General features: G+C 42.3%; 1 long non-coding RNA gene across 1 annotated transcript in view; it reads left to right on the forward strand.

Annotated features, from left to right (window-relative positions):
• The window catches only part of LOC134732705 (uncharacterized), a 111,691-nt gene extending 86,441 nt beyond the window's left edge, over nt 1-25,250 (forward strand). The window contains exon 3 of the long non-coding RNA XR_010116127.1: nt 25,140-25,250. This is a non-coding gene — a long non-coding RNA (uncharacterized lncRNA). The remainder of the gene's footprint in view (nt 1-25,139) is intronic.
• Nucleotides 25,251-26,053: the final 803 nt, after the last annotated feature.

A 26,053-nucleotide genomic window follows, 5' to 3' on the forward strand; every position in this document is an offset into this window, starting at 1 on the left:
ACCACCTTGACCATACTATCTTTAAGTCCAAAATTAACATAATGTAATTAGTCAAGCAATTATTTCTGGCTGTTTAAATAGCAGTTTCCTTTTGGGAGGTGTGCTTTGCTCCTGGTCACCCGCCTTGTTCTTCATACTGACCGTCTCCCATCTGTGAAGCCTGTAGCAGAACCACTCTCATTTCTACTTTACAGCCTCCAAGGGAAGAGATCCGAGTGTCCTGTTTTGGTCACATACCCAGCCAGGCATGGAGATCAAATCATTGTGGGAGGGCATTAGCCCAGCCTGGGCCAGGTATCCACCTGAAGCCATCAGCAGTGGCAGGGGCACGCTGGACAATGGCTGGTCTTCTAGGTGGGATGCCTGAGGGGGTGGGGGTCACCGGGGAGTTCAGCTGGCTGTACAGGGGGTTAAAATACAGAAACATCTGTGTACCAACTGGTAAATAGAAGTTGCTGTGAGCGCCCAGATGCCACAACTTAGTCAACAGGGTCTCTGAGATCCCTGACAGCTCCTCCCATCTAGCAACTAAAAGGATGACAGTTGGGACTGCAGGGAACTCCAGGCCCCTGCTCAGACACTGAGGCATCTCCCTTTGGGTCCCTTTGGTTGGTGAGTAGCCACTGTGTAGGACCATTCAATGTTTTGTTACTGCTAACCCTGGAATAGGGATGTTGTGGAGAGAGGGGGCTTGGGTGGTGGGAATGCTGTGAGTTCTCAGAAAAGCAGAGAGGGTGGAGTTGCAGACAAAACTCCGTTTCCAGTACAGTCCTGTGGGTTTGACCCTTGCAGTGGGACTTCCACCAGGCATTTTGCATTTCTAAGCCTCTTCTTCCTTATGTCTACAAGGGGTAAAATTGCATTCAGCCCTGTTGTGTGTAAAGTCCTTGGTATACAGTAGCCCGAAATAATTGGTCATTATAGGTGTATGGGTTTTAGAATCATAATCTTCCTAAAAAAAATGCACCTGGGGGGTGGTTGGGGTGCTAGAATGTGAAGGTGCACTCACAAGGCCCAGAACCGAGGGTGTGGTCTGGAGATGATTGGAGCCCTTGCCCGCTGCTCCCACTGCAAGCCCCACAGAGCAACTGGAGAACCTGTGATGGGGTGAAAATGGTAGAACCAGCTGAGGAGACCCTATTCTGTCAGCATGGCACTGGTATGGGTGACTACAAGAGACAGTCCATTTTTGGATGGCAACTTCCCAAAATCTCGTCCCTGTAGGGTAGGAGTTAGCAGCCAAGGGTGATTTTTTTTTCCCTCAAGGAACCTTCAGCAATGTCTGGAAACAGCTTTGGGTGTCACAACCGGGAGAATAGGGGCTACTGGTCTTGTGAGTGGAGGCCAGGGATGCTGCTGAAGCCCCTAGAAGGCACAGGGACCCTCACAATGAAGAATAATTGGACACCAAATCCCACAGTAGCCTCCCTTCTTGAGGCAGGGGCCCTGGAGGAAGGCAGCTGTGCTGATGGGCAGGCGTCAGCGGTGAGACGCTGTTTGGCCCCCTTTGGCAGCCAGGCGTGGCATGCTTGGTTGAATCAAGGACTTGAAAGCTGCCATGACCATAAACCTGCAGGGCTCAGGCCCAGGGTGTCCAATGAGGAGACAAGAGTTTCCCCAGCTCTTGGGTCACCAAAATATGACTTGCTATTAAAATTAATTTAAAATGCAATTCATGTTTATCCAATAGATTCTACTGCCAAGCCCTGGGATGGGCACTGGGGCTTCAGCAGTAAACCGGTTGGGTACCTCAACCTCCCTCAACCTCATAGAGCTTAAATCCCAGAGTAAAGTCCCAATCCCAGTAATTGTAGGTGATTACATGTTGGAGACAGAAGGTACAGCACAGTAAGGGACTGAAACAGGAAGGCCTCGCTGGGGAGGGGACATTGCACCTGAGATCAGGTGAAGAGCATGTGTGCTCGGTGGGCCGCTGGTCCCCACTGAGGAGCAAAGATCAAGCAGAGCCTCCAGCACTTCAGTTATCTGCCCAACTCTCCAATCAGAGGAGGAAAAAGAGGGAGCTAGAGGCCACGAGAGTTCAGAAGCATAAATAAATATACAGAAGAGGACGTGATGTATTCTGGATATTAGTGATCAGAGAGAGATATTGCAAATGCTCTTTCCCTGTGCGTGGCTTGCATATTCACTCTATTAACTGTGTCTTTGCCTGAACAGAAATTCTCAATGTTAATGAAGTCAAATTCATGCATATTTACTTTTATAGTTAGTTCTTTTGTACAGTAGGCAAAGATTTCTTAAAATACTCCCATGTGTTGATTCCTAAAGGTTTTACCGTTTAAAGTCTCAGGTTTAGGGCTGTGATGAAACTGGAATTGGTTTTCGGTAGGCTGTGAGGTTTGTGGTAATTGTTTGTTTGTTTATTTATTTATTTATTTATTTATTTGGTCTTAGATGGATTTCAAGTTGATCTAGCACTACTATTTATTAAAATGACCATCCTTCTTACCCCTGGATTGCCTAGTTGCCTGCACTGTAATAAGGTGATGAGTGTGATCCATTTCCAGTCCTCTGCTTTGTCTCTGTTGGTCTTCTCTGTCTTTTTCACCAATATCAAGTGGTCACAACGACTAGAGGTTTAAATAAGTCCTGACATTCAGTTCATAAGTCCGTGTTCTTCTCCAAGGTTGCCTTGGCTATTCTTGATTTTTAGCATTTCCACATAAATCACACATTGTGCAGGCCAATCTAACATTGTCATGGCCGTCATCACCACCATCATCACCGTCATTACTATCATCACCATCATCACCACCATTATCATCATCACCATCACCATCATCATCATCACCATCCTAACCATCACCACCATCACCACCACCACCATCATCACCACCATCATCATAACCACCACCATCATCACCATCATCATCACCATCACCACCATCATCATCACCATCATCACCACCATCATCACCATAATCATCATCATCACCATCATCACCATCACCACCATCATCACCATCATCACCATCATCACCATCACCACCATCATCATCATCATCATCACTACCACCATCACCACCATCACCACCATCACCACCATCATCACCATCACCACCATCATCACCATCATCACCACCATCATCACCATCATCACCACCATCATCATAACCACCACCATCATCACCATCATCATCACCATCACCACCATCACCACCACCACCATCATCACCACCATCATCATAACCACCACCATCATCACCATCATCATCACCATCACCACCATAATCATCATCATCACTACCACCATCATCACCATCACCATCACCACCATCATCACCATCATCACCATCACCACCATCATCACCATCACCACCATCATCATCATCACCACCATCATCACCATCATCATCGCCATCACCATCATCATCGCCATCACCACCATAATCATCATCATCATCACCATCACCACCATTATCACCATCACCACTATCATCACTACCACCACCATCATCACCATCATCATCATTTCTGATGCCATTTTGCCCAGGATTGCCTCAAATCTATATCTCAATTTGTAGAAATTGTTCCTTTAAAAATATTAACCCAAAGATGGCCGAATAGGAACAGCTCCGGTCTCCAGCTCCCAGCCCCAGCGACACAGAAGACGGGTGATTTCTGCATTTCTGCTTGAGGTACCGGTTTCATCTCACTAGGGAGTGCCTAACAGTGGGTTCAGGACAGTCGGTGAAGCGCACTGTGCGCGAGCCGAAGCAGGGCGAGGCATTGCCTCACTCGGGAAGCGCAAGGGGTCAGGGAGTTCCCTTTCCTAGTCAAAGAAACGGAAAACAGACGGCACCTGGAATATCGGGTCAGTCCCGTCCTAATACTGCGCTTTTCCAACGGGCCTGGAAAACGGCACACTAGGAGATTGTGTCCCGCACCTGGCTCGGAGGGTCCTATGCCCACAGAGTCTTGCTGATTGCTAGCACAGCAGTCTGAGATCACGCTGCAAGGCGGCAACGAGGCTGGGGGAGGGGTGCCCGCCATTGCCCAGGCTTGCTTAGGTAAACAAAGCAGCCAGGAAGCTCGAACTGGGTGGAGCCCACCACAGCTCAAGGAGGCCCGCCTGCCTCTGTAGGCTCCACCTCTGGGGGCAGGGCACAGACAACCAAAAACTCAGCGAGAACCTCCACAGCCTTAAATGTCCCTGTCTGACTGACAGCTTTGAAGAGAGTAGTGGTTCTCCCAGCACGCAGCTGGAGATCTGAGAACGGACAGACTGCCTCCTAAAGTGGGCCCCTCACCCCTGAGCAGCCTAACTGGGAGGCACCCCCCCAGTGGGACAGACTGACACCTCATTCAACCGGGTACTCCTCTGAGACAAAACTTTCAGAGGAACTATCAGACAGCTGAATTTGTGGTCTCACGAAAATCCGCCGTTCTGCAGCCACCGGTGCTGACACCCAGCCAAACAGGGTCTGGAGTGGACCTCTAGTAAACTCCAACAGACCTGCAGCTGAGGGTCTTGTCTGGTAGAAGGAAAATTAACAAACAGAAAGGACATCCACACCAAAAACCCATCTGTACATCACCATCATCGAAGACAAAAAGTAGACAAAACCACAAAGATGGGGAAAAAACAGACCAAAAAAACTGGAAACTCTAAAAAACAGAGCACCTCTCCTCCTCCAAAGGAACGCAGTTCCTCACCAGCAATGGAACAAAGCTGGATGGAGGATGACTTTGATGAGTTGAGAGAAGAAGGCTTCAGACGATCAAACTACTCTGAGCTACGAGAGGAAATTCAAAACAATAGCAAAGAAGTTAAAAACTTTGAAAAAAAATTAGAAGAATGGATAACTAGAATAACCAATGGAGAGAAGGGCTTAAAGGAGATGATGGAGGTGAAAGCCAAGTTTCGAGAACTACGCGAAGAATGCAGAAGCCTCAGTAGCAGATGCGATCAACTGGAAGAAAGGGTATCGCTGATAGAAGATGAAATGAATGAAATGAAGAGAGAAGGGAAGTTTAGAGAAAAAAGAATAAAAAGAAATGAACAAAGCCTCCAAGAAATTTGGGACTATGTGAAAAGACCAAACCTACGTCTGATTGGTGTACCTGAAAATGATGGGGAGAATGGAACCAAGTTGGAAAACACTCTGCAAGATATTATCCAGGAGAACTTCCCCAATCTAGCAAGGCAGGCCAGCATTCAGATTCAGGAAATACAGAGAACGCCACAAAGATACTCCTCGAGAAGGGCAACTCCAAGACACATAATTGTCAGATTCACCAAAGTGGAAATGAAGGAAAAAATGTTAAGGGCAGCCAGAGAGAAAGGTCGGGTTACCCACAAAGGGAAGCCCATCAGACTAACAGCTGATCTCTCAGCAGAAACTCTACAAGCCAGAAGAGAGTGGGGGCCGATATTCAACATTCTTAAAGAAAAGAATTTTCAACCCAGAATTTCCTATCCCGCCAAACTAAGCTTCATAAGTGAAGGAGAAATAAAATACTTTACAGACAAGCAAACGCTGAGTGATTTTGTCACCACCAGGCCTGCCCTAAAAGAGCTCCTGAGGGAAGCACTAAACATGGAAAGGAACAACCGGTACCAGCCCCTGCAAAAACATGCCAAATTGTAAAGACCATCGAGGCTAGGAAGAAACTATAGCAACTAACGAGCAAAATAACCAACTAACATCATAATGACAGGATCAGATTCACACATAACAATATTCACGTTAAATGTAAATGGGCTAAATGCTCCAATCAAAAGACACAGACTGGCAAACTGGATAAGGAGTCAGGACCCATCAGTGTGCTGTATTCAGGAAACCCATCTCATGTGCAGAGACACACATAGACTCAAAATAAAGGGATGGAGGAAGATCTATCAAGCAACTGGAAAACAAAAAAAGGCAGGGGTTGCAATCCTAGTCTCTGATAAAATAGACTTTAAACCAACAAAGATCAAAAGAGACAAAGAAGGCCATTACATAATGGTAAAGGGATCAATTCAACAAGAAGAGCTAACTATCCTAAATATATATGCACCCAACACAGGAGCACCCAGATTCATAAAGCAAGTCCTCAGTGACCTACAAAGGGACTTAAACTCCCACACAATAATAATGGGAGATTTTAACACCCCACTGTCAGCATTAGACAGATCAACGAGACAGAAAGTTAACAAGGATATCCAGGAATTGAACTCAGCTCTACATAAAGTGGACCTAATAGACATCTACAGAACTCTCCACCCCAAATCAACAGAATATACATTTTTTTCAGCACCACACCACACCTATTCCAAAATTGACCACATAGTTGGAAGTAAAGCTCTTCTCAGCAAATGTAAAAGAACAGAGATTATAACAAACTGTCTCTCAGACCACAGTGCAATCAAACTAGAACTCAGGATTAAGAAACTCAGTCAAAACCGCTCAACTACATGGAAACTGAACAACCTGCTCCTGAATGACTATTGGGTACATAATGAAATGAAGGCAGAAATAAAGATGTTCTTTGAAACCAACGAGAACAAAGACACAACATACCAGAATCTCTGGGACACGTTCAAAGCAGTGTGTAGAGGGAAATTTATAGCACTAAATGCCCACAAGAGAAAGCAGGAAAGATCCAAAATTGACACCCTAACATCACAATTAAAAGAACTAGAAAAGCAAGAGCAAACACATTCAAAAGCTAGCAGAAAGCTAGAAATAACTAAAATCAGAGCAGAACTGAAGGAAATAGAGACACAAAAAACCCTTCAAAAAATTAATGAATCTAGGAGCTGGTTTTTTGAAAAGATCAACAAAATTGATGGACCGCTAGCAAGACTAATAAAGAAGAAAAGAGAGAAGAATCAAATAGATGCAATAAAAAACGAAAAAGGGGATATCACCACCGATCCCACAGAAATACAATCTACCATCAGAGAATACTACAAACACCTCTATGCAAATAAACTAGAAAATCTGGAAGAAATGGATAAATTCCTCGACAAATACACCCTCCCAAGACTAAACCAGGAAGAAGTTGAATCTCTGAATAGACCAATAACAGGTTCTGAAATTGTGGCAATAATCAATAGCTTACCAACCAAAAAGAGTCCAGGACCTGATGGATTCACAGCTGAATTCTACCAGAGGTACAAGGAGGAACTGGTACCATTCCTTCTGAAACTATTCCAATCGATAGAAAAAGAGGGAATCCTCCCTAACACATTTTACGAAGCCAGCATCGTCCTGATACCAAAACCTGGCAGGGACATAACCAAAAAAGAGAATTTCAGACCAATATCCTTGATGAACATTGATGCAAAAATCCTCAATAAAATACTGGCAAACCGAATCCAGCAGCACATCAAAAAGCTTATCCACCATGATCAAGTGGGCTTCATCCCTGGGATGCAAGGCTGGTTCAACATACGCAAATCAATAAATGTAATCCAGCATATAAACAGAACCAAAGACAAAAACCACATGATTATCTCAATAGATGCAGAAAAGGCCTTTGACAAAATTCAACAACCCTTCATGCTAAAAACTCTCAATAAATTAGGTATTGATGGGACGTATCTCAAAATAATAAGAGCTATCTACAACAAACCCACAGCCAATATCATACTGAATGGGCAAAAACTGGAAGCATTCCTTCTGAAAACTGGCACAAGACAGGGATGCCCTCTCTCACCGCTACTATTCAACATAGTGCTGGAAGTTCTGGCCAGAGCAATCAGGCAGGAGAAGGAAATAAAGGGTATTCAATTAGGAAAAGAGGAAGTCAAATTGTCCCTCTTTGCAGATGACATGATTGTATATCTAGAAAACCCCATTGTCTCAGCCCAAAATCTCCTTAAGCTGATTAGCAACTTCAGCAATGTCTCAGGATACAAAATTAATGTACAAAAATCACAAGCATTCTTGTACACCAATAACAGACAAACAGAGAGCCAAATCATGAGTGAACTCCCATTCACAATTGCTTCAAAGAGAATAAAATACCTAGGAATCCAACTTACCAGGGATGTGAAGGACCTCTTCAAGGAGAACTACAAACCACTGTTCAATGAAATAAAAGAGGATACAAACAAATGGAAGAACATTCCATGCTCATGGGTTGGAAGAATCAATATCGTGAAAATGGCCTTACTGCCCAAGGTAATTTATAGATTCAATGCCATCCCCATCAAGCTACCAATGACTTTCTTCACAGAATTGGAAAAAACTACTTTAAAGTTCATATGGAACCAAAAAAGAGCCCGCATCGCCAAGTCAATCCTAAGCCAAAAGAACAAAGCTGGAGGCATCACGCTACCTGACTTTAAACTATACTACAAGGCTACAGTAACCAAAACAGCATGGTACTGGTACCACAACAGAGACATAGATCAATGGAACAGAACAGAGCCCTCAGAAATGATGCCGCATAGCTACAACTATCTGATCTTTGACAAACCTGACAAAAACAAGCAATGGGGAAAGGATTCCCTATTTAATAAATGGTGCTGGGAAAACTGGCTAGCCATATGTAGAAAGCTGCAACTGGATCCCTTCCTTACACCTTATACAAAAATTAATTCAAGATGGATTAAAGACTTATATGTTAGACCTAAAACCATTAAAATCCTACAAGAAAACCTAGGCAATACCATTCAGGACATAGGCGTGGGCAAGGACTTCATGTCTAAAACACCAAAAGCAATGGCAACAAAAGCCAAAATCGACAAATGGGATCTCATTAAACTAAAGAGCTTCTGCACAGCAAAAGAAACTATCATCAGAGTGAACAGGCAACCTACACAATGGGAGAAAATTTTTGCAACCTACTCATCTGACAAAGGGCTAATATCCAGAATCTACAATGAACTCAAACAAATTTACAAGAAAAAAACAAACAACCCCATCAAAAAGTGGGCAGAGGACATGAACAGACACTTCTCAAAAGAAGACATTTATGCAGCCAAAAAACACATGAAGAAATGCTCCTCATCACTGGCCATCAGAGAAATGCAAATCAAAACCACAGTGAGATACCATCTCACACCAGTTAGAATGGCCATCATTAAAAAATCAGGAAACAACAGGTGCTGGAGAGGATGTGGAGAAATAGGAACACTTTTACACTGTTGGTGGGACTGTAAACTAGTTCAACCATTGTGGAAGTCAGTGTGGCGATTCCTCAGGGATCTCGAACTAGAAATACCATTTGACCCAGCCATCCCATTACTGGGTATATACCCAAAGGACTATAAATCATGCTGCTATAAAGACACATGCACACGTATGTTTATTGCGGCACTATTCACAATAGCAAAGAGTTGGAACCAACCCAAATGTCCAACAACGATAGACTGGATTAAGAAAATGTGGCACATATACACCATGGAATACTATGCAGCCATAAAAAATGATGAGTTCGTGTCCTTTGTAGGGACATGGATGAAACTGGAAAACATCATTCTCAGTAAACTATCGCAAGGACAAAAAACCAAACACCGCATGTTCTCACTCATAGGTGGGAATTGAACAATGAGAACTCATGGACACAGGAAGGGGAACTTCACGCTCCGGGGACTGTTGTGGGGTGGGGGGAGGGGGGAGGGACAGCATTAGGAGATACACCTAAGGCTAAATGACGAATTAATGGGTGCAGGAAATCAACATGGCACATGGATACATATGTAACAAACCTGCACATTGTGCACATGTACCCTAAAACCCTAAAGTATAATAAAAAAAAAAAAAAAAAAAAAAAAATATTAACCCTTCCAACATATGGTCTTTGTATATTCTTCCTTATATAGATCTTCTTCCATTTTTCCTCATGTATATTTTTTCGTTTTCAGTGTAGAGGTCTTGCACATCTCCTGTTAGGTTTCATTCTAAACATTCTATTGGTTTTGATACTAATATACTCAATTTGTCTTTTATAGTTCACTTTTCATCACTTTGCTAATTTATAACATATATTTGATTTTTGTACCTTGACCTTATATTCAGAGCCCTGATAAATTTACGTATATTTTAATTGTTTGCAAATTGTTTTAGATTTTCTACATACAAAAAGATGTCATTTGCGAATAAGAACAGTTTCATTTATTCCTAAGTGTATCTTTTATTTATTTTTCTTGCCATACTGCATTTCTTTCCTTCCAATCTTTATATATTTTATATTTCTATGTTAATTACATGGTTGATCATATGATACATTTAATAAATGTTCTGCATTCACTTAAATTGAACATTCTTGTGTATGTTCATTATGTTGATTTTTTATAATTTTGTACAAAATCACGTATTCTATTTTTGTCTGCTTGTTCTACCAATTACTTAAAGATATATATTAAAATATCTAAGTATGAAAAAATTTACACCCTCCATTGCCTCATTATAATTAATAAACTATATAACTAATTTTATCAAAACTTAAAAAATTTGAAAATGTTGTTATAACCTGTAACTAGTCTGCTAACCAGTTAGTTCACTTAACTTAAGGAGCTGTCTTCTATCTAGAAACAACAGCTCTGACTGTCTCTACATATATATTTCTATTCATATGAATAGAAATATCTTGATATCTCCTGATGCTCAAAAAGATATGGATACTGCTTAAATAAATAGATCATTTTGTGACATGCAATAATCAAACATATTTGGACATACTTGATTATTCAAATTCTAGAATAAGGAATAAATAATCCTAGTAAATTTTATAATGAGAAAAACAACTATGTAGGTATCATGAAAAGCAGGTCTTTATGAAATCAAGACAAAACTCAAGTAAGTAAATCTGAAGTGATTGTTCTTCACACACTGGAATATATTCATAACAATGATGCCCATTTTCACTACTGCCTTAGAAATTGGTTCCATTAGTTCCCCTGGGATTTCAGCCAGAAACTGTTGAGTGCTTCCAGGTTCTTCCTTTCCCTGACCATGAATCATCAACCAATCTAAAACTTCTCCCCATGGTCTCCCTCCCCACCACGTTCACCCAACTGACACACTCTCTCTATAGTGTTGCCACCTACATAGACCAAGGCACCATCTTCTTGTCTAAGTCATGGCAACAAACTCCTTCTCTGTGTTTCCTTTTTTCGTACACCCACAGTGTCTCTGCTCCATACTTACTAACATGGGTCAGACCACACCATCTCAGAGTTCTTTGCTGCCTTCCTGCATTGCATTTTAAATTAAGTCCACTCCCCTGATGGAACCTTCATGCACATAAGCTCAGACTGCTGTCCCTCCTGCAGTCTTCCTGTGATGCCTTTCTGCACTCCCGCCCACCCATAGCTTCCTCCCCTTCTCAAGAAGCTTCACCCAACATCATCATCTTCCCTCTGTTTTTCTTTACTCTTCCCTGCTTTTGACAAGCTGGAATTATTTGCAACCTCAACTTAGCTTAAACATGATTCCCTGGAGTGCTTTCCTTGACTATTCAGCAAGTTTTGTCCCTGACTGCATCCTTGTACACTGTTCACATTATCCTTGGCACAGGCACATTTGTATCTTGGTTGGCTAGTTGGTGTGTGTGTGCACTGTCAGTCTCGCTAGAATCTTAGCTTCCCAGGTGCAGAGCTTGCTTGTGTTACCTACTCCCAAATGTTCAATTATTTGCACAGTGACTGAAAAACTAATAAATAATTAACAACTCTTTACTAAGAAAAAAACAATATTTTAAAAACTGAGCACAAAATAAGCATATCATTACAGTTTTTTCAAGTGCAAAGAAGAAAGAGGACTTGATCTTCTAAGGAGGTATATCAAGCACCTTGTACTTAAAAACTTAAAATCTAATTTCTTATTTGCATACGCTAAAAACACCTCAATATTTAACATGCTACAACTGATTAATTGTGTAATCAATAAGTGCCTAGTATTGTTAAAATCCACAAGACATAATAATAAGTGAATTCCTATAAATCACATACAGGACACCATTTTTGGTGTGGGTTCTCCATAGACACAAGGATTCTTCTCTTGGGAGATTACCTTAAATTCTTCTTGCACAGTGTGACAATTTCTTGGTTCAGGGATGATTAGACATATCCAAAGAGTGGGAGACTCTAGTAATGTTCTAGACACATCAAGAAATAGCACTGAGAAAAGACCATATTATTATTAATTTGCTAGAGTATAATACAATCATTAAAAGGTCCTTCATTTCCATATTCTCCAATTTTATTACTCCAAATCTAGAGTCCCACATAATGGGTCCCATGTAATACTATCCCAGATTTTTTTTTTTTTTTTGAGACAGAGTCTTGCTCTGTTGCCCAGGCTGGAGTGTAGGGGCACGATCGCGGCTCACTGCAACCTCTGCCTCCCTGGTGCAAGTGATTCTTCTGCTTCAGCCTCCCGAGTAGCTGGGACTACAGGCACCCACCACCATGTCCAGCTAATTTTTGTATTTTTAGTAGAGATAGGGTTTTGTCATATTGGCCAGGCTGGTCACAAACTCCTGACCTTGTGATCTACCCTCCTCGGCCTCCCAAAGGGCTGGGATTACAGGTGTGAGCCACCGCACCTGGCTGCTATCCCAGATTTTAACCAGCCAGACTGTCTGGACTACACTGGTTTATAATATTCTTTTGTTTGTAAAATAATGAGGATTCTGAAGATTACATCCAGCCATTGAGGAAGTGTTATGAATAAACTAACATTACAAAAACATACTGAACTATTTTAATGCAAATTTATACATTAGGAATAGGAAACAGAGAAGTGTTCATTCATTTCAGGAATAGTATGTATCACTTATATAGAAAACACCAGAAGCATAATCAAAATTAAGGAGACATTACTTTTATTGAGGAAATAATTAGCCCTCAGAATTGTGGAAGACCAAACTAACTTTTTTCTTCAAAATGTGGGGTATTTCACCAGCTTTGGCAATATAATGAGACTCCATCACTACAAAAATGTCAGCAAAATTACTAGACATGATGGCAGGCACCTGTAGTCTCAGCTACTTGGGAGGCTGGGTCAGTAGGATTGCTTGAGCTCAGGAGTTTGAGATTACAGTGAGCTATGATCATATCACTGCACTTCAGCCTGGGCAACAGAGTGAAACCCCATCTTAAAATTGGACAAATTAAAACCGCAATGAAATATCACCTCACTCTTGCAAGAATGGCCATAATTTAAAAGCCAAAAAATATAGATGTTGGCATGGATGTGGTGAAAAGGGAACACTTTTACACTGGAGTTGGGAATGTAAACTAGTACAACCACTATGCAAAACAGTATGGCAATTCCTTAAAGAACTACAAGTAGAACTACCATTCGAACCAGCAATCCCACTACTGGGTATCTACCCCAAGGAAATGAAGTTATTATATGAAAAAGAAATATGTACACCCATGTTTATAGCAGCGCAATTCACAATTGCAAAGATATGGAACCAACCTAAGTGGTCATCAACCAATGAGTGGATAAAGAAAATGTGGTATATATACACCATGGAATACTGCTCAGCTGTAAAAAGGAGCAAAATAATGTCTTTTGCAGCCACTTGGATGGAGCTTGGGGCCATTACACTAACTCAAAACCAAACATTGTATATTCTCACTAATAAGTGGGAGCTAAACTATGAGGATGCAAAGGCATAAGAACTACATAATGGACTTTGGGGACTGGCAGGGGGAAGGGTGGAGGTAAGGGATAAAAGACTACATATTGGGTAGTTTATTTCAAATAAAAATAAACAAGTTTTAAAAAGAAAAATCTGGCTATTTGTAAAGGAGATTAATTATATTTCATAATTACAAAAATAATTGAGAAATTCTTTAGTCATGTGCACATAAAAGTATTGTAATAACATAATTTTAATCATTCCACAAATGTTTATGGACTGTCTATAGTGTCACAGACATTGACCTGGGTGCTGGGGATGCTGACGTGAGTGAAAGCAGCAGGCGTCCCTGCCCTTCTGGGGCTTACATTCAAGTGAGCCGACTGTAAAAGTCAATGGTTATGGGTGCTTCCATTGTACTAAGAACTTTCCATGAATTCACTTATATAGAGAAGCACACATTTATTATCATGTTTTTGGAACCATGGCACAGAGAGGTCAATAACCTACTATGGTCACAGAGTTAATATCAAGTCCAGAACTCTGCCTCCAAAGCTGATGCACGCTCAATAAGTTGATCAATATTTATTGAGCTTCTGCCATGTTCCAGGCCTTGTGTGAGACAGTGGAGGTATTCCAGTAAATGAGATGGTGATTCCGGCCCTTGTGCATCTTTTGTGGTCATAGCCACTGCCCTGCATTGCTCCTGGAATGGTGTTTTCAATGGACTCAACTCAGCAGGTGCTTTGCCTTCTACATGGAGGTGGGTGTCTAACCTAGGGGTAAAGTGCAATTTTTGAAATAAAATTTCAATGAAGATATTGATAGTGTGTAGTAATCTCACTTTCAAACTTTTCTTTACCTTAGGAACAAAGTTCCTATGATCAAATAGGATATAATAGAAGAAGAACCTATTGGTTTCAAAGAACTCAGTCTTTTCCACAAAGTAAACTGGGAACCTTATGAGGATTTCATGTCTGACTGCACAAGAGGTAGATCTTGGCAGATTAGGAATCAGGTAAATGATGAAGTGCTCCGCTTCAGAGGGTGGTAGGTAGGATAATGGCCCTCAGAGAGGTTTACATCCTAAAGCTTAGAGCCTGAGGTTGCACTTAGAATGAAGGTTGCTTTTCATCTAACTTTGAGATGAGAAGATTTTCCTGGTTTTTCCAGTGGGCTCAGTGTAGTCACGGGATCCTTATAAGTGACAGAGGGGGCCAGGCGCGGTGGCTCATGCCTGTAATCCCAGCACTTTGGGAGGCTGAGGAGGGCAGATCACCTGAGATCAGGAGTTCAAGACCAGCCTGGACAATATGGCAAAACCCCATCTCTACTGAAAATACAAAAATTAGCCGGGCATGGTGGCACATGCCTGTAATCCCAGCTACTTGGGAGGCTGAGGCAGAGGAATTACTTGAATCAGGGAGGTGGAGGTTGCAGTGAGCCAAAATTGCACCACCGCACTCCAGCCTGGATGGCAGAGCAAGACTCGGTCTCAAAAAAAGTGACAGAGAGACCCTGGAAGTGGAGGTGGAGTGATGAGATTGCTGACTTGGAGATGGAGAAAGGAACCAGCAGCCACAGAGCGTGGGCGCTTCTAGAAGCTGGAGAAAGCAACGCCTGGATTCTCCTCTAGAGGGTCCAGAAAGGAACGCTGCCCTGCTCACTCACGGATTTCAGCCCATGGAGACACATTTTGGGCTTCTGACTTCCAGGTCTATAAGATAATAAATCCATGTTGTTTTAAGCCACTAACTGTGTAGTGAGTTTTTACAGCAGAAATAGGATTCTAACGCAATCAGGTAGACAGCTTCCACCACAACCATGTCAACAGCATTCCCGGAATTTCCTAGAAACACTGATGATTGTGTTTTCTTCCTGCATACTTGTGTCCTGTAGCTTCTGGGGGTCATATCTTATCCCTTAAGAAGGTGGCTGGGCGCGGTGGCTCACGCCTGTAATCCCAGCACTTCGGGAGGCCAAGGCAGGCGGGTTGCTTGAGGTCAGGAGTTCGAAACCAAACTGGCCCTCTCTCTACTAAAAAAATACAAAAAATTAGGCTGGCTTGGTGGCATGTGCCTATAATCCCAGCTACTTGGGAGGCTGAGGCACGAGAATTGCTTGAGCCTGGGGGACGGAGGCTGCAGTGAGCTGAGATTGTACCACTGCACTCCAGCCCCTGGGCGACAGAGCGAGTTTCTGTCTCACAAAAAAATAAAAAGAGTTTAAGGTAAGCTCACTTTTGTCCTAATCTGTCAGGCTTCCCTTGCTACCCTAAATAAATTGCTTAGAATTAGACTTTGTTAAAGACAATCACCAGCCTCACTCTATAGCTCAGCTCTCTTTAAATAACCTTTGGACATGTTCTGTGGATCTAACAGATCATTCCAAGTGTAGATTCTCCAATACTTTGGTGGATTACGTCTCCCTAAACATCGTCTCTAGAGATGAAAGTGCTCCTATGTGTATAAACAGCATCAGGTGGGCAAGGCACCTGGAAATAGTGATTGCATTTGTAGATACTGCACAACCTGAAGTGGTTGTCAAAAACTTACTTTTCACTTTGACTAAAAGAAACTAGATTGCTTTCTTTAGCCAAGTAGTTAGGGATGACAGTACAGCCTTAGATTTTATTTTGGTCAACTTGTGGGTAATCTAAACCATTGCCAGCACTTCACGCTCTCCCTGGATCATGGACTAACACCATCATCTCCTCTTCATTATAATGTGTGTGGTATTTTAATATCTGATGAGTACTTCTCCACAACTACTGCTCCACCAGATAATTCAACAAAGGATTCAAAGACCCAAATAGGGCAAACACACATTGATTGATGTGTAAAATGAGAAAACCAGATTATTTTGAATAGAATACCATCTTCAAGAAAAAAGTCAACAATATTAGAGAAGACCTGGACAATTCCCAGTAGCCTCTTCTGCAGTGTTGGCTGAGGGGCTCCTAAAATGAGATGCTGAGAATTTTAATAGAGTTCCAGCACACCGAGGAAAATATGTCACTTTACAGCAGGGTGAATTGATGCATGATTCCAAGAATCCTGTTCAAACACCAATCCACAAGTCTGGATTCTGTTCAAATTCCTATAATCAATGTGTTTCCACAGTGCAGGTGCTTCAGGGGCTGTGCCCCGACGAATGTCAGCAAAGTCACTAGAGTACCCACTTCCTGCCACCCCTCACAATGCGCCAATCCCTGAACCCCACACTATACAAGATGGAAGCCCGCTTAGCTTAGGGAAGCTGACTCTCACAGGCATAGATCTCCTTTACTTACATAAGTAAAAAAGTCAGCCTCTCTTCCACTGTTGAGTGGGGTCTGCTCCTTGATAGTCAGATCTGCTGCCTCTTATCTCCTCACCAGACAGGAACTGATGTGGATGTGTGGGAAAAGGAGGCAAGAGGAGAAGCAGCCAGAAGTCAGAACATACAATAATGGCTGCAATGAAACTTGAGTGACTGGACTATGCCCAGTGTTAAGTCCTAGAATGAAGTTAGAAAATATTTCCAATGACCATAGTAGAGGAAATGAAATTATTTAACTGTATGTTTATATGAACATTAATTATTAAATCCCAAAATACGTATATATGCAATTTCTTATTTTTATGCTACATTTAAGAATCCAATAGTCAGATTATTGTGCCAAAGTGTAACTTGCCTTTGAATGAATTTCAGCTGTTTATTCATTGATTTAAAAATAAGAATGAGATGTACACCTCTCTTCTCAATAAGAATGAGATGTACATCTCTCTTTTCAATAATAAGAATTAGATGTACACCTCCCCTTTCAATAATGAGAATTAGATGTACACCTCTCTTTTCAATGAATGGGCACAGCTTTGATTAGTTCCTGAGGTTGCAGAGCCCAAGGTGGAAGGAACGTGAACGTGAGGTTAGTCATGTCTCCAGAGGGTAGGTTTGCTGACCTGATTAATATGTAGTTAGCAGGACAATTTAAAACAATTTCCTGGGTCTACTTTGTACTGTGTTCCTGATGGAAACATCACAAAATGCCCAATTGTAGCTTTCATCTCCTGCTGTGTCCTAGCCACAGTTTCAGCATGCTATCTCCTTTTCACTTTTAGAAACCACAGTGGTGTATATAACAGAAGCACTGGAGCACCAGAGATATCATTAACAAATGGAAGGTCAAATATTTAGTTACAAGTATGGGAAATGCTTTAAAGTTTGTAGTTAAGCATGATTTTAAAATGTGAAGAATGATTTTAAGCAGGATGGATATTTTCACTTCCCTAAAACAGTACAACCAATTGAGGGATTTATTTGAGCTCAAGATCTTAACAATTAGGTGTTTATTTTTTAAGTGCAAAGAAGAAACAAAGAATTAGGAAAACTCAATGATCTTCCAAAATCAATCTTGTTCTCCAAATGATGCGATTTTCCTGTATTATTTCCTTCTGTTTTATCATCATCATCAGCTATGAATTCTTCTATTCAGCAAGAATAATTTTGTGTGTCCCGAATTATGTAGGATGGCCATCAATGTGGAAAAGAAAAGAAAACAAAACACTCAGGGCGATAACCATTACACAGCTGAAGGGAGGCAGAAACTCCCTCTTCAGGCCACCACCACCTCACAGAACAGTCAGGGTCTTGTGAAAAGCATCATTAGCTTCCAATTAAGTCGATCCCAGGAGAGCAAAATTCCTGAATGTAGGGAAAATCTCAGCGGGAGGCTGGGATGGCCAAGAGCATTGAGGTTTGAAGGAGCAGTGGGGCTTTTGCTGAGCACCAGCTGTATGCAGCCTGTCTATTAGAAAACTTGCTTTGCAGCTAAGGGCTGGAATGTGTGTTCCTGGAAGCTGGTTAAGTCAGTGGCTGCAGCATCCACAGCCATGTCTGCCTGTGAGAGCAGAAGACCCAACTTCAGGGGACAGGGGCTCCAGGACACACACAGAAGATGGCAGAAGAAAGGCACAAGGCAAGGTGAGGTGTCAGGCTGAGGGTGACTCCAGCATGGGCACAGCTGGAGGTGGTGGGCCTTATAGTTGGCTGTGACCTCGGTGGTCATCCAGACACGTGTTTCTGCCCTCACAGGAGCAGCAAGGGACCTGGCCGGGGAATGCCAAATGCATCCATTGGCTGGCAGAGGCCTGAAATGTGCGCTGATTCTTTTCAGGAGAGAGGCAGGCTCCTGAGTGGGAGCGCTGGGTGGCCCATCCCTGGGTTCCTCCAGACTGTGTGTGGTTGAGTTCCTAGCACTCAGTCCCTCCTGCCAGTGCCATCGTCCTTCTGTGGAGAACTGCCTCAGTGCCCTGTCCCACTTCTCCCACCCCTGCTATGCCCATGGCCTGACTTGAGGCCGAGTCTTGAGTCAGAACAAAGCATTCATTTCAGAAGGAGCTGCAGTGCCAGCATCAGCTGCGCCAGTGCCCCCACCCACAGCCCCCTGCTGCCTGGACCTCTGCACCTGCTCCTCAAGCGTCCACTCCCCATCCCCCACATGCACCTGGAGCAGACTCCCTCCAGGAAAAAGACCCTCCAAAACAGCATGCTCACTTAGCAAGTCATTATATTAAAGTACATTCAGATATAGCTCACAAACGAGATAGTGTATACAAAAAACCACAGATGTGAAGTTTTACAGCCCTGGGGAAACACTAACTCTCAGAGACACATGCATCAGAATTTAGGCACTGAAGGGTGCTCACAATACCTGGAGAATCTTTTCCCTGCTCAGTAAATAACCCTCAACTTTACCCATTTTCCATTGCTTTTGGGGGACAGGAATTTTTCCTACTAACATGAATTACAGAGCTTTCTTTTAAGTACTAGTGGTAAAGGATGTAAGTGGTGCTAAGCCAGTTGTCACTAATGGATACTGTGTATTCAAAGACTGAGATTTTGCCAACTGTCAACACTGATCACATTTAGACTCTGTACCTGGAATCTCACGTCTAGGATGTAGGTTTTGAAGACAGCAAATACATGTATCAATGCAGATACATATTTGCATAGCTCTGAAGCTGGCTGGGCATCCATAATTATGCATGCTGTCAGGAAAGAAGAAATAGTAAAAGAGCCAAAAATAAAGACAGACGGATATGGGGACAGCAGAGTCAAATGAAGAATCTGGTGCGAGAGATTGGCACCATGCCCGACCAGTGGGGTGACCTCAAACCAAGTATGGGAAGTGCCTGATGCAGAGGCTTCCCTTGAATCAAGCAATTAAAAACAGCAGACAGTAAATCTATTTATTTCAAAAAGGTGTATGGAATTCCAAAGGAACCTGCATTTATAATGAATGTGTATATGCCTCTTAAACAGCCTAACAAGGAAGAGATGCCTAATGGGATAATGCAAAGATTAGATGGACAGCAGAAAAGCCCACAGGCCAGGCTCCCCTCCACAGCAGTGGGACATGGACCCCGCCTTGGCCTCTTTAGGCAAGAGGCTGTGTAATTTCTAGCTTTCTTGGAGACCTGGTCATGAGAAGCCCTGCCTATCTGTGTAATACTGTGAAAACGTGGCCGGCAAATCCTGAAGACAAACTCTGACCCTGCATTATCTGCGATTAAATCCTCCAAAATTACAGCAGCATGGCCACCTCTGCATTGATTTCTCAAGCATGTTTAAAATTACATCGCCTGTTAACTTGTTTGTACAAATAGGCAAAGAAAATGCCCCCAAATCAGGCCACGTGGTTGAGGATTTATGAAACATGCAGGCAGGATAAATATTTCCTCTTTAAAAAATTAGGCAACGTATGAATTGCCATTACAACGCAATAAGGCAGTTTAGCCCAATTTAGCAACTAAGTCAATGTTTAGCCAAGCCATCATGCGAGCGCCTTATTAAAATCCCAGTGGCTCTGGTGAGTCTGAGGTGGGAAAAAAAGGTTAAACTGCATATCAACTACTGAAGGGAGCGGAAAGGCTGTGGAGCCCAATTAAACCTTCAGCACGGCTGGCTCATAAACACTTGCTACTTCATTCCCCCCAGAACGCACCACCAGGCGGCTGGAGCGAGGACCCAGCAAGAACCTTTTCATGCAGCTCTGCCGCTGCGCCTGGGGTCTGGCCGAGCCCTCATGGGTGAGAGGCGACGCGCTCCCTCTCTATTAATCATCATCTCGCTCTCAACACCTGGGACTGGCTCCAACTCCCCCGGTTGCTATATTGACAATATTCCCTGTTGATTTCCTCATTTTCTCAGCCAAGGCTAGACTGACCTCTTTAAAATTCTTTATAAACGTCAGTAATTGCTGCATCCAACTTCAATTCATTACTTTCCCAGGCCTCATGTATTTTGATGATATGAAAGTTGACTGCATTTACATGCAAATTGAAGTTTTATATTAATAAGGGCCAGTGAAAGGAGATCGCATGGTAATGCTCCATTATGACTTTTAAATACATTTGCCCATGTCTCGACTGGCATTAGCATGGTCAGACCATGAGGAAATCATGTCGGTCTGATTGCAATTTTGTTTTCCAATTGAAAGTACAATTTCATCAGGTTTCCCTGTCATTTCTAATAATGACTTAAGTTTGCTTGCTAAATTGGAGAATTTCTCCGGTCTTCGGATGGGCTGGCAAACAGGTGAGGCGACAGCTGCTTCTGCATGAAGTGCTTCATTACAGGCGTGGGCAACCGTCCGTCCCACGAGGCTGCTTTGATGACGGGCAAAATTACTGAAGGCGCCACTCCACGCAGTGGAGATTGATGATCTTAAGCACATTAACTTTATCATAAAACTTGGAAAGGCCAATGTTTTGTTTGCTCACACACTACACTTTTTAATACAATAATCAATGGATGCTTAATCTCCCCAACTGCAAGTTTGGTGATTTTCATCACAGCTTGTATATTTGTATTCTGTATTGTCAAAAGGAGCTGACTTTCTTTTTCTTTCTTCAAAGGGAATTTTCTGTATACAGTGAGAGCAGTGTGATGCTTCCGCGTCATGAATAAGACTGTAACATCCAGGGCTCCACCCAAACTAGATCTTCAACAGGGACATTTTTTCAGACTTACCTCCCATTAAATTGAATGTGGATTGTGTCCTACAGTCCACCCGGATTTGTCAAGATGCTAAATGGGAGTTACTGAAAAAATCCTCAAAGGTTAGAGTAGTAGGAGAAGCAAAATACAAGGATGTGTAGTAGAAAAAACAGAAATGTTGAACAGAAAGGACAGTCATAGAGCTTTTCCTTGACTCAGTTTACACAGTGAGAGTGTACATTGTATTCACCTCAAAACTTGCTCTCAAAAAAAAAAAACTTACTCTCAGCTCCACTAATGTGTGAGTTTTTGATGGCATCAACATTTGTTTCTTGCATTGTAATGATTTTCTAAGTAAATATTTTCTGGATGATATTCCAGGTAAAAAAATTCACCACCAGCCATCATAGGTCTGGTCACCCTAGCAAAGAGCCTTAACAAGAGTCACTTGATTTAGATACTTCAGTAAACTTCTAATCAACAAGTTCTTCATGTATTTCATTTTATCTGCATTGTCTTTATCTCTGAGTAGAGGAGATGCTGGTGGCAAGTTGAATGGGAGAAAGGCCACTGGGTGTACAGTAAGATTCCATTGTCTCTGACCAGTACAAATATTTACCCAGAGAACTAGCAACATCCACACCTCCCATTCTCAACTGTACTCTTTGGCAATCTCAAGATAAGCATGATGCATTTCATGAATGAGTTCAATGACAGGATGTGCAAGGGCTATCATGTCAGAACAGAGATAGAGAAGATTGCTTGTCAGTTGACATGTTTCTGGTTTCAAAGTGAGATTAAGCCCAATATGTACACTGTTGTTTATTTACATACGTTTTTTTAAAAATCTTAGTGATTACAAAAATGTTTCGTAGAAAATGACATAAGCTGTGTCATGGCAAAAACACATGTTCTGGGTAAAGATGGAACCTTACTAGAGCCTCCGGGGACAGAGGGAATGGAGATGCTTTGAAGATTGACCAGAAATGTTTAATGATTGAATACAATGCGTGTGTGGATTGGAAAAATGTATTTCACTCTTTCAAAGCGCTGGTAAGTCACCAGCAAAGAATTGTACTTTGTAGTAAGTCACATAACAGAAAAATCACTTAGAGAAGTGAGAAATGGTTGTTTTATTTGTCTAAATTTGTGCTAGAGATGAGAGGAGAGGCCTGGAAGCACAAAAAGAGAATTTCGGCTTTTGTTTGGTTTATTTCAGGGACTTTAATTCTCCTTGTTGTCATGGTCAGTTATTCAGAAGATGACTTTTCTAAGAAGTAAACAGTAGATACTCATAGAGCAATCACCATCTAAATCTCTCTTTTCACCTTTTTCTCTCCTCAAAGCCATGTAAAACCAATTTTTAAAAAAATCTTAATCAGAAGCCTGATATATATAAAGAGAAACAGCAGCTCTAATGAAAGCTGGGGTGTGGGGTGAGTCACCCCCCATTCCCTGCTCCTCACCAAGTAGCCCCTGGCATAGGGGGCAGAGGAGATCCCAGGTGGGGACCCTAATTCGGGCTGAACACTGAGGGGGAGCACAACACTGGGGATGGGGGCAGGGCATCCTTCTCCTCTGTGTGGGGGGCATGGCAACAGAAGGTTCTTTGCTGGCATCAAAATTGCGTGTTGTGTGGCCAGGTGCAGTGGCTCACGCCTGTCATCTCAGCACTTTCAGAGGCCAAGGCAGGAGGATTACTTGGCTCCAGGAGTTTGAGACCAGCCTGGGTGATGTAGGGAGACATCATGTCCTCAAAAAAAAAAAAATAATAATTAGCCGGGTGTGGTGTTGTCTGCCTGTGGTCCCAGATACTCAGGAAGCTGAGGCAGGAGGATCATTTGAGTCCAGGAGTTTGAGGCTGCGGTGAGCCATGATTGTGCCACTGCACTCCAGCCTGGGTGACAGAGTGAGACCCTGTCTCCCCACCCCCCAATGGAAATTGTATGTGCTTTCTTCTACATAGGGTAGAATTCAAAGGGGACTCAAAATAGAAACATCCACCTGGTAGAAATATGTTGGCCATGTTTTTTTTTTCTTATTTCTTCTACCATTAATTCTGTACCCATACACACACACACACACACACACACACACACACACACACACACACAATCTAAGACATTTCATGGGCTAAAGTGTGACAGGAAAACATTCTACGAGAACAATGTCAACTAATCCTCCCAATAACTTATGCTTTCCTAGATTGTTGAGGGAATTTAATAGATGGAAGGGCCTCTGGACAGTCACCCTCGTTGACCAGATACATTATTTAGTAATAAAACTCGTAACCCATTGTGCATCATGCCTAAACTTTTAAGTGTTTCCATGTCCGTTATCTCATTTTACTTTTATAGCACCTCTGTGAAATGTACAGTATTGCTGTAATTAGCCTCTTCTCCAGAGTTTTATAGTTTTGCTCTCATGTCTAGGTCTTTGATGCATTATGAGTTAATTTTTATATATGATGAAAGGTAAGGGTCCAGGTTCATGAGGGTTTTTCTTGTTTTTTGTTTTTGGCAAGTGGATGTCCAGTTTCCCCAACATCATCTGTTGAAAAGACTGTCCTTTCCCCATTGAATGGTCTTGGCACCCTCGTCAAAAATCATTTGACCTTATATATGAGGGTATATTTCTGGTATCTCTATTCCATTCCCTTGGTCTATATGTCGGTCTATGCCACAGCATACCACACTGTTTTGATTACTGTAGCCTTGTAGTAATTTTTGAAAGCAGGAAGTGTGGGATGTCCACATTTGTTATTTTTTGAGATTGTTTTGGCTATTCAGGGTCTCTTGAAACTACATATTATTTGTAGGATAATTTATTTTTTTATTTCTGCAAAAAAGGTTGAGATTTTGATAGAGATTGAATGGAATCTGTAGATCACTTTTCCAATGTATTGACTTCTTAAGTTTTCCAGTCTCAACAGGGAACATCTCACCATTTATTTGTTTTTAACTTCTTTCTGCAATGTTTTATAGTTTTCAGAGTATGAGTGTTAAGCCTCCTTGGTTAGGTTTATTTCTAGGTATTTTATTCTTTTTAATACTTTTGCAAATAGAATTGTTTTCTTAATTTTCTTTCCAGATTGTCTATTACTAGCAGAAAAAACACAACTGACTTTTGTGTGTTGATTACATATTCTGCAACTTTGCTGGGTTTATTTATTAGTTTTGACAGGGGTGTGTGTGTGTGTGTGTGTGTGTGTGTGAGATCTTTTAGCTTTTTGACATTTAAAGTCATGTCATCATCAAGTAAGTCCATTCTTCAAATTATGAACAATTATACTTATTTATTGAGAGTAATCTTGAGCCTGTCTGAAAATAAGTGAAAGGGCACTACCAATTCCTCCTGGGTCACCCTGCTTTTAGGTGGGAAGAAATTCACCATCTCGGAGATGCATCCTCCACACTCGTAGTAACTGGCATTATATTCAGACATCTTTAATGGTGTAACTGGTTGATTCTTTTCATTTATGGCTTGTATTCATGTGTTTGTCTTTCTGCCCCGAAATGACTATCAGGTGCCTGCCATGTATAAATGAATTTTAAGCCATTTAAAATATGCTGAATGATTCTTCCTGGCTTTGTTTCCCACAGATACGGGCCAGGGGGCAAATCTTCAGCTTGCAGCACTCCCTTTGCAGATCCAGTTGGAATTACTTGTATTGACGCTGTCTGCTCTCTCCACTGTCCCCTGAAAATGACGAGGAACTGAGTACAGTGGACAATGGCTTCTGTGTCCCCAGCTTCCCCCGAGCCATGGGCTGCTACATCAAAGGTCTGCAGTGGGCTGCCCTTCCCATAATATTTCAATTTAAGCACCGACTTGCTGCCGCGGAGTCACATCTCATTCACGCTGCGGCCTTTGCAGGAGTCAGGGATGATTATGGAGCAAGCACTGAGGGAAAACAGATTACAGCCTGGCCCCCAGCAGCCAGGTAAGGGGACACATGGAAGGAGACGCGTCCCAAGGAACAACCAGGAGAAGGGGGGCTCCCAGGAGATGTCGGGGCCAGGGGAGGATAGGAACCCCGGCCACTCCAGATTGTCAGGCTGGAGTCAAGTGCATCCCTGCCAACACCGCTGGCTCCCTACCTCGCTCTCAGAAGCCGCCTCTCTGCTTGTCTCTGGTTGGTGCAGTAAAGGCAATTCCCCTGTGCTTTCAGGGCCAGGATGATCCTCTTCTCTTTAGACTTCCCTTTATCCGTTCTTATTTTTAGTCTTTTCTACACACGCAGGATGGGCCTGGCTGCGCATTATGCAGACCGCTCTTCTGCAGGCCCTGCCTTTAAATTGCATTCATTGGTTTAGACAGACCCTCCAGTGAGGAAATAGAAATCATCTTTTATTTGTTTGTTTTATTTGCTCTCCAGCCTCTGCAATTCACAGCCTAATAATTTCATTTTAAAAGGAACACCTGTCATGAAGGTTTGCTCTATTTACCATTAAAACGGGAAGAAAGAACCTTATTAAATCTCCAGCTAGAACAAGCCTCCTCCTTTTCTTCCCCT

Source organism: Symphalangus syndactylus, chromosome 16 (assembly GCF_028878055.3).
Source record: "Symphalangus syndactylus isolate Jambi chromosome 16, NHGRI_mSymSyn1-v2.1_pri, whole genome shotgun sequence".
NCBI lineage: Eukaryota > Metazoa > Chordata > Mammalia > Primates > Hylobatidae > Symphalangus > Symphalangus syndactylus.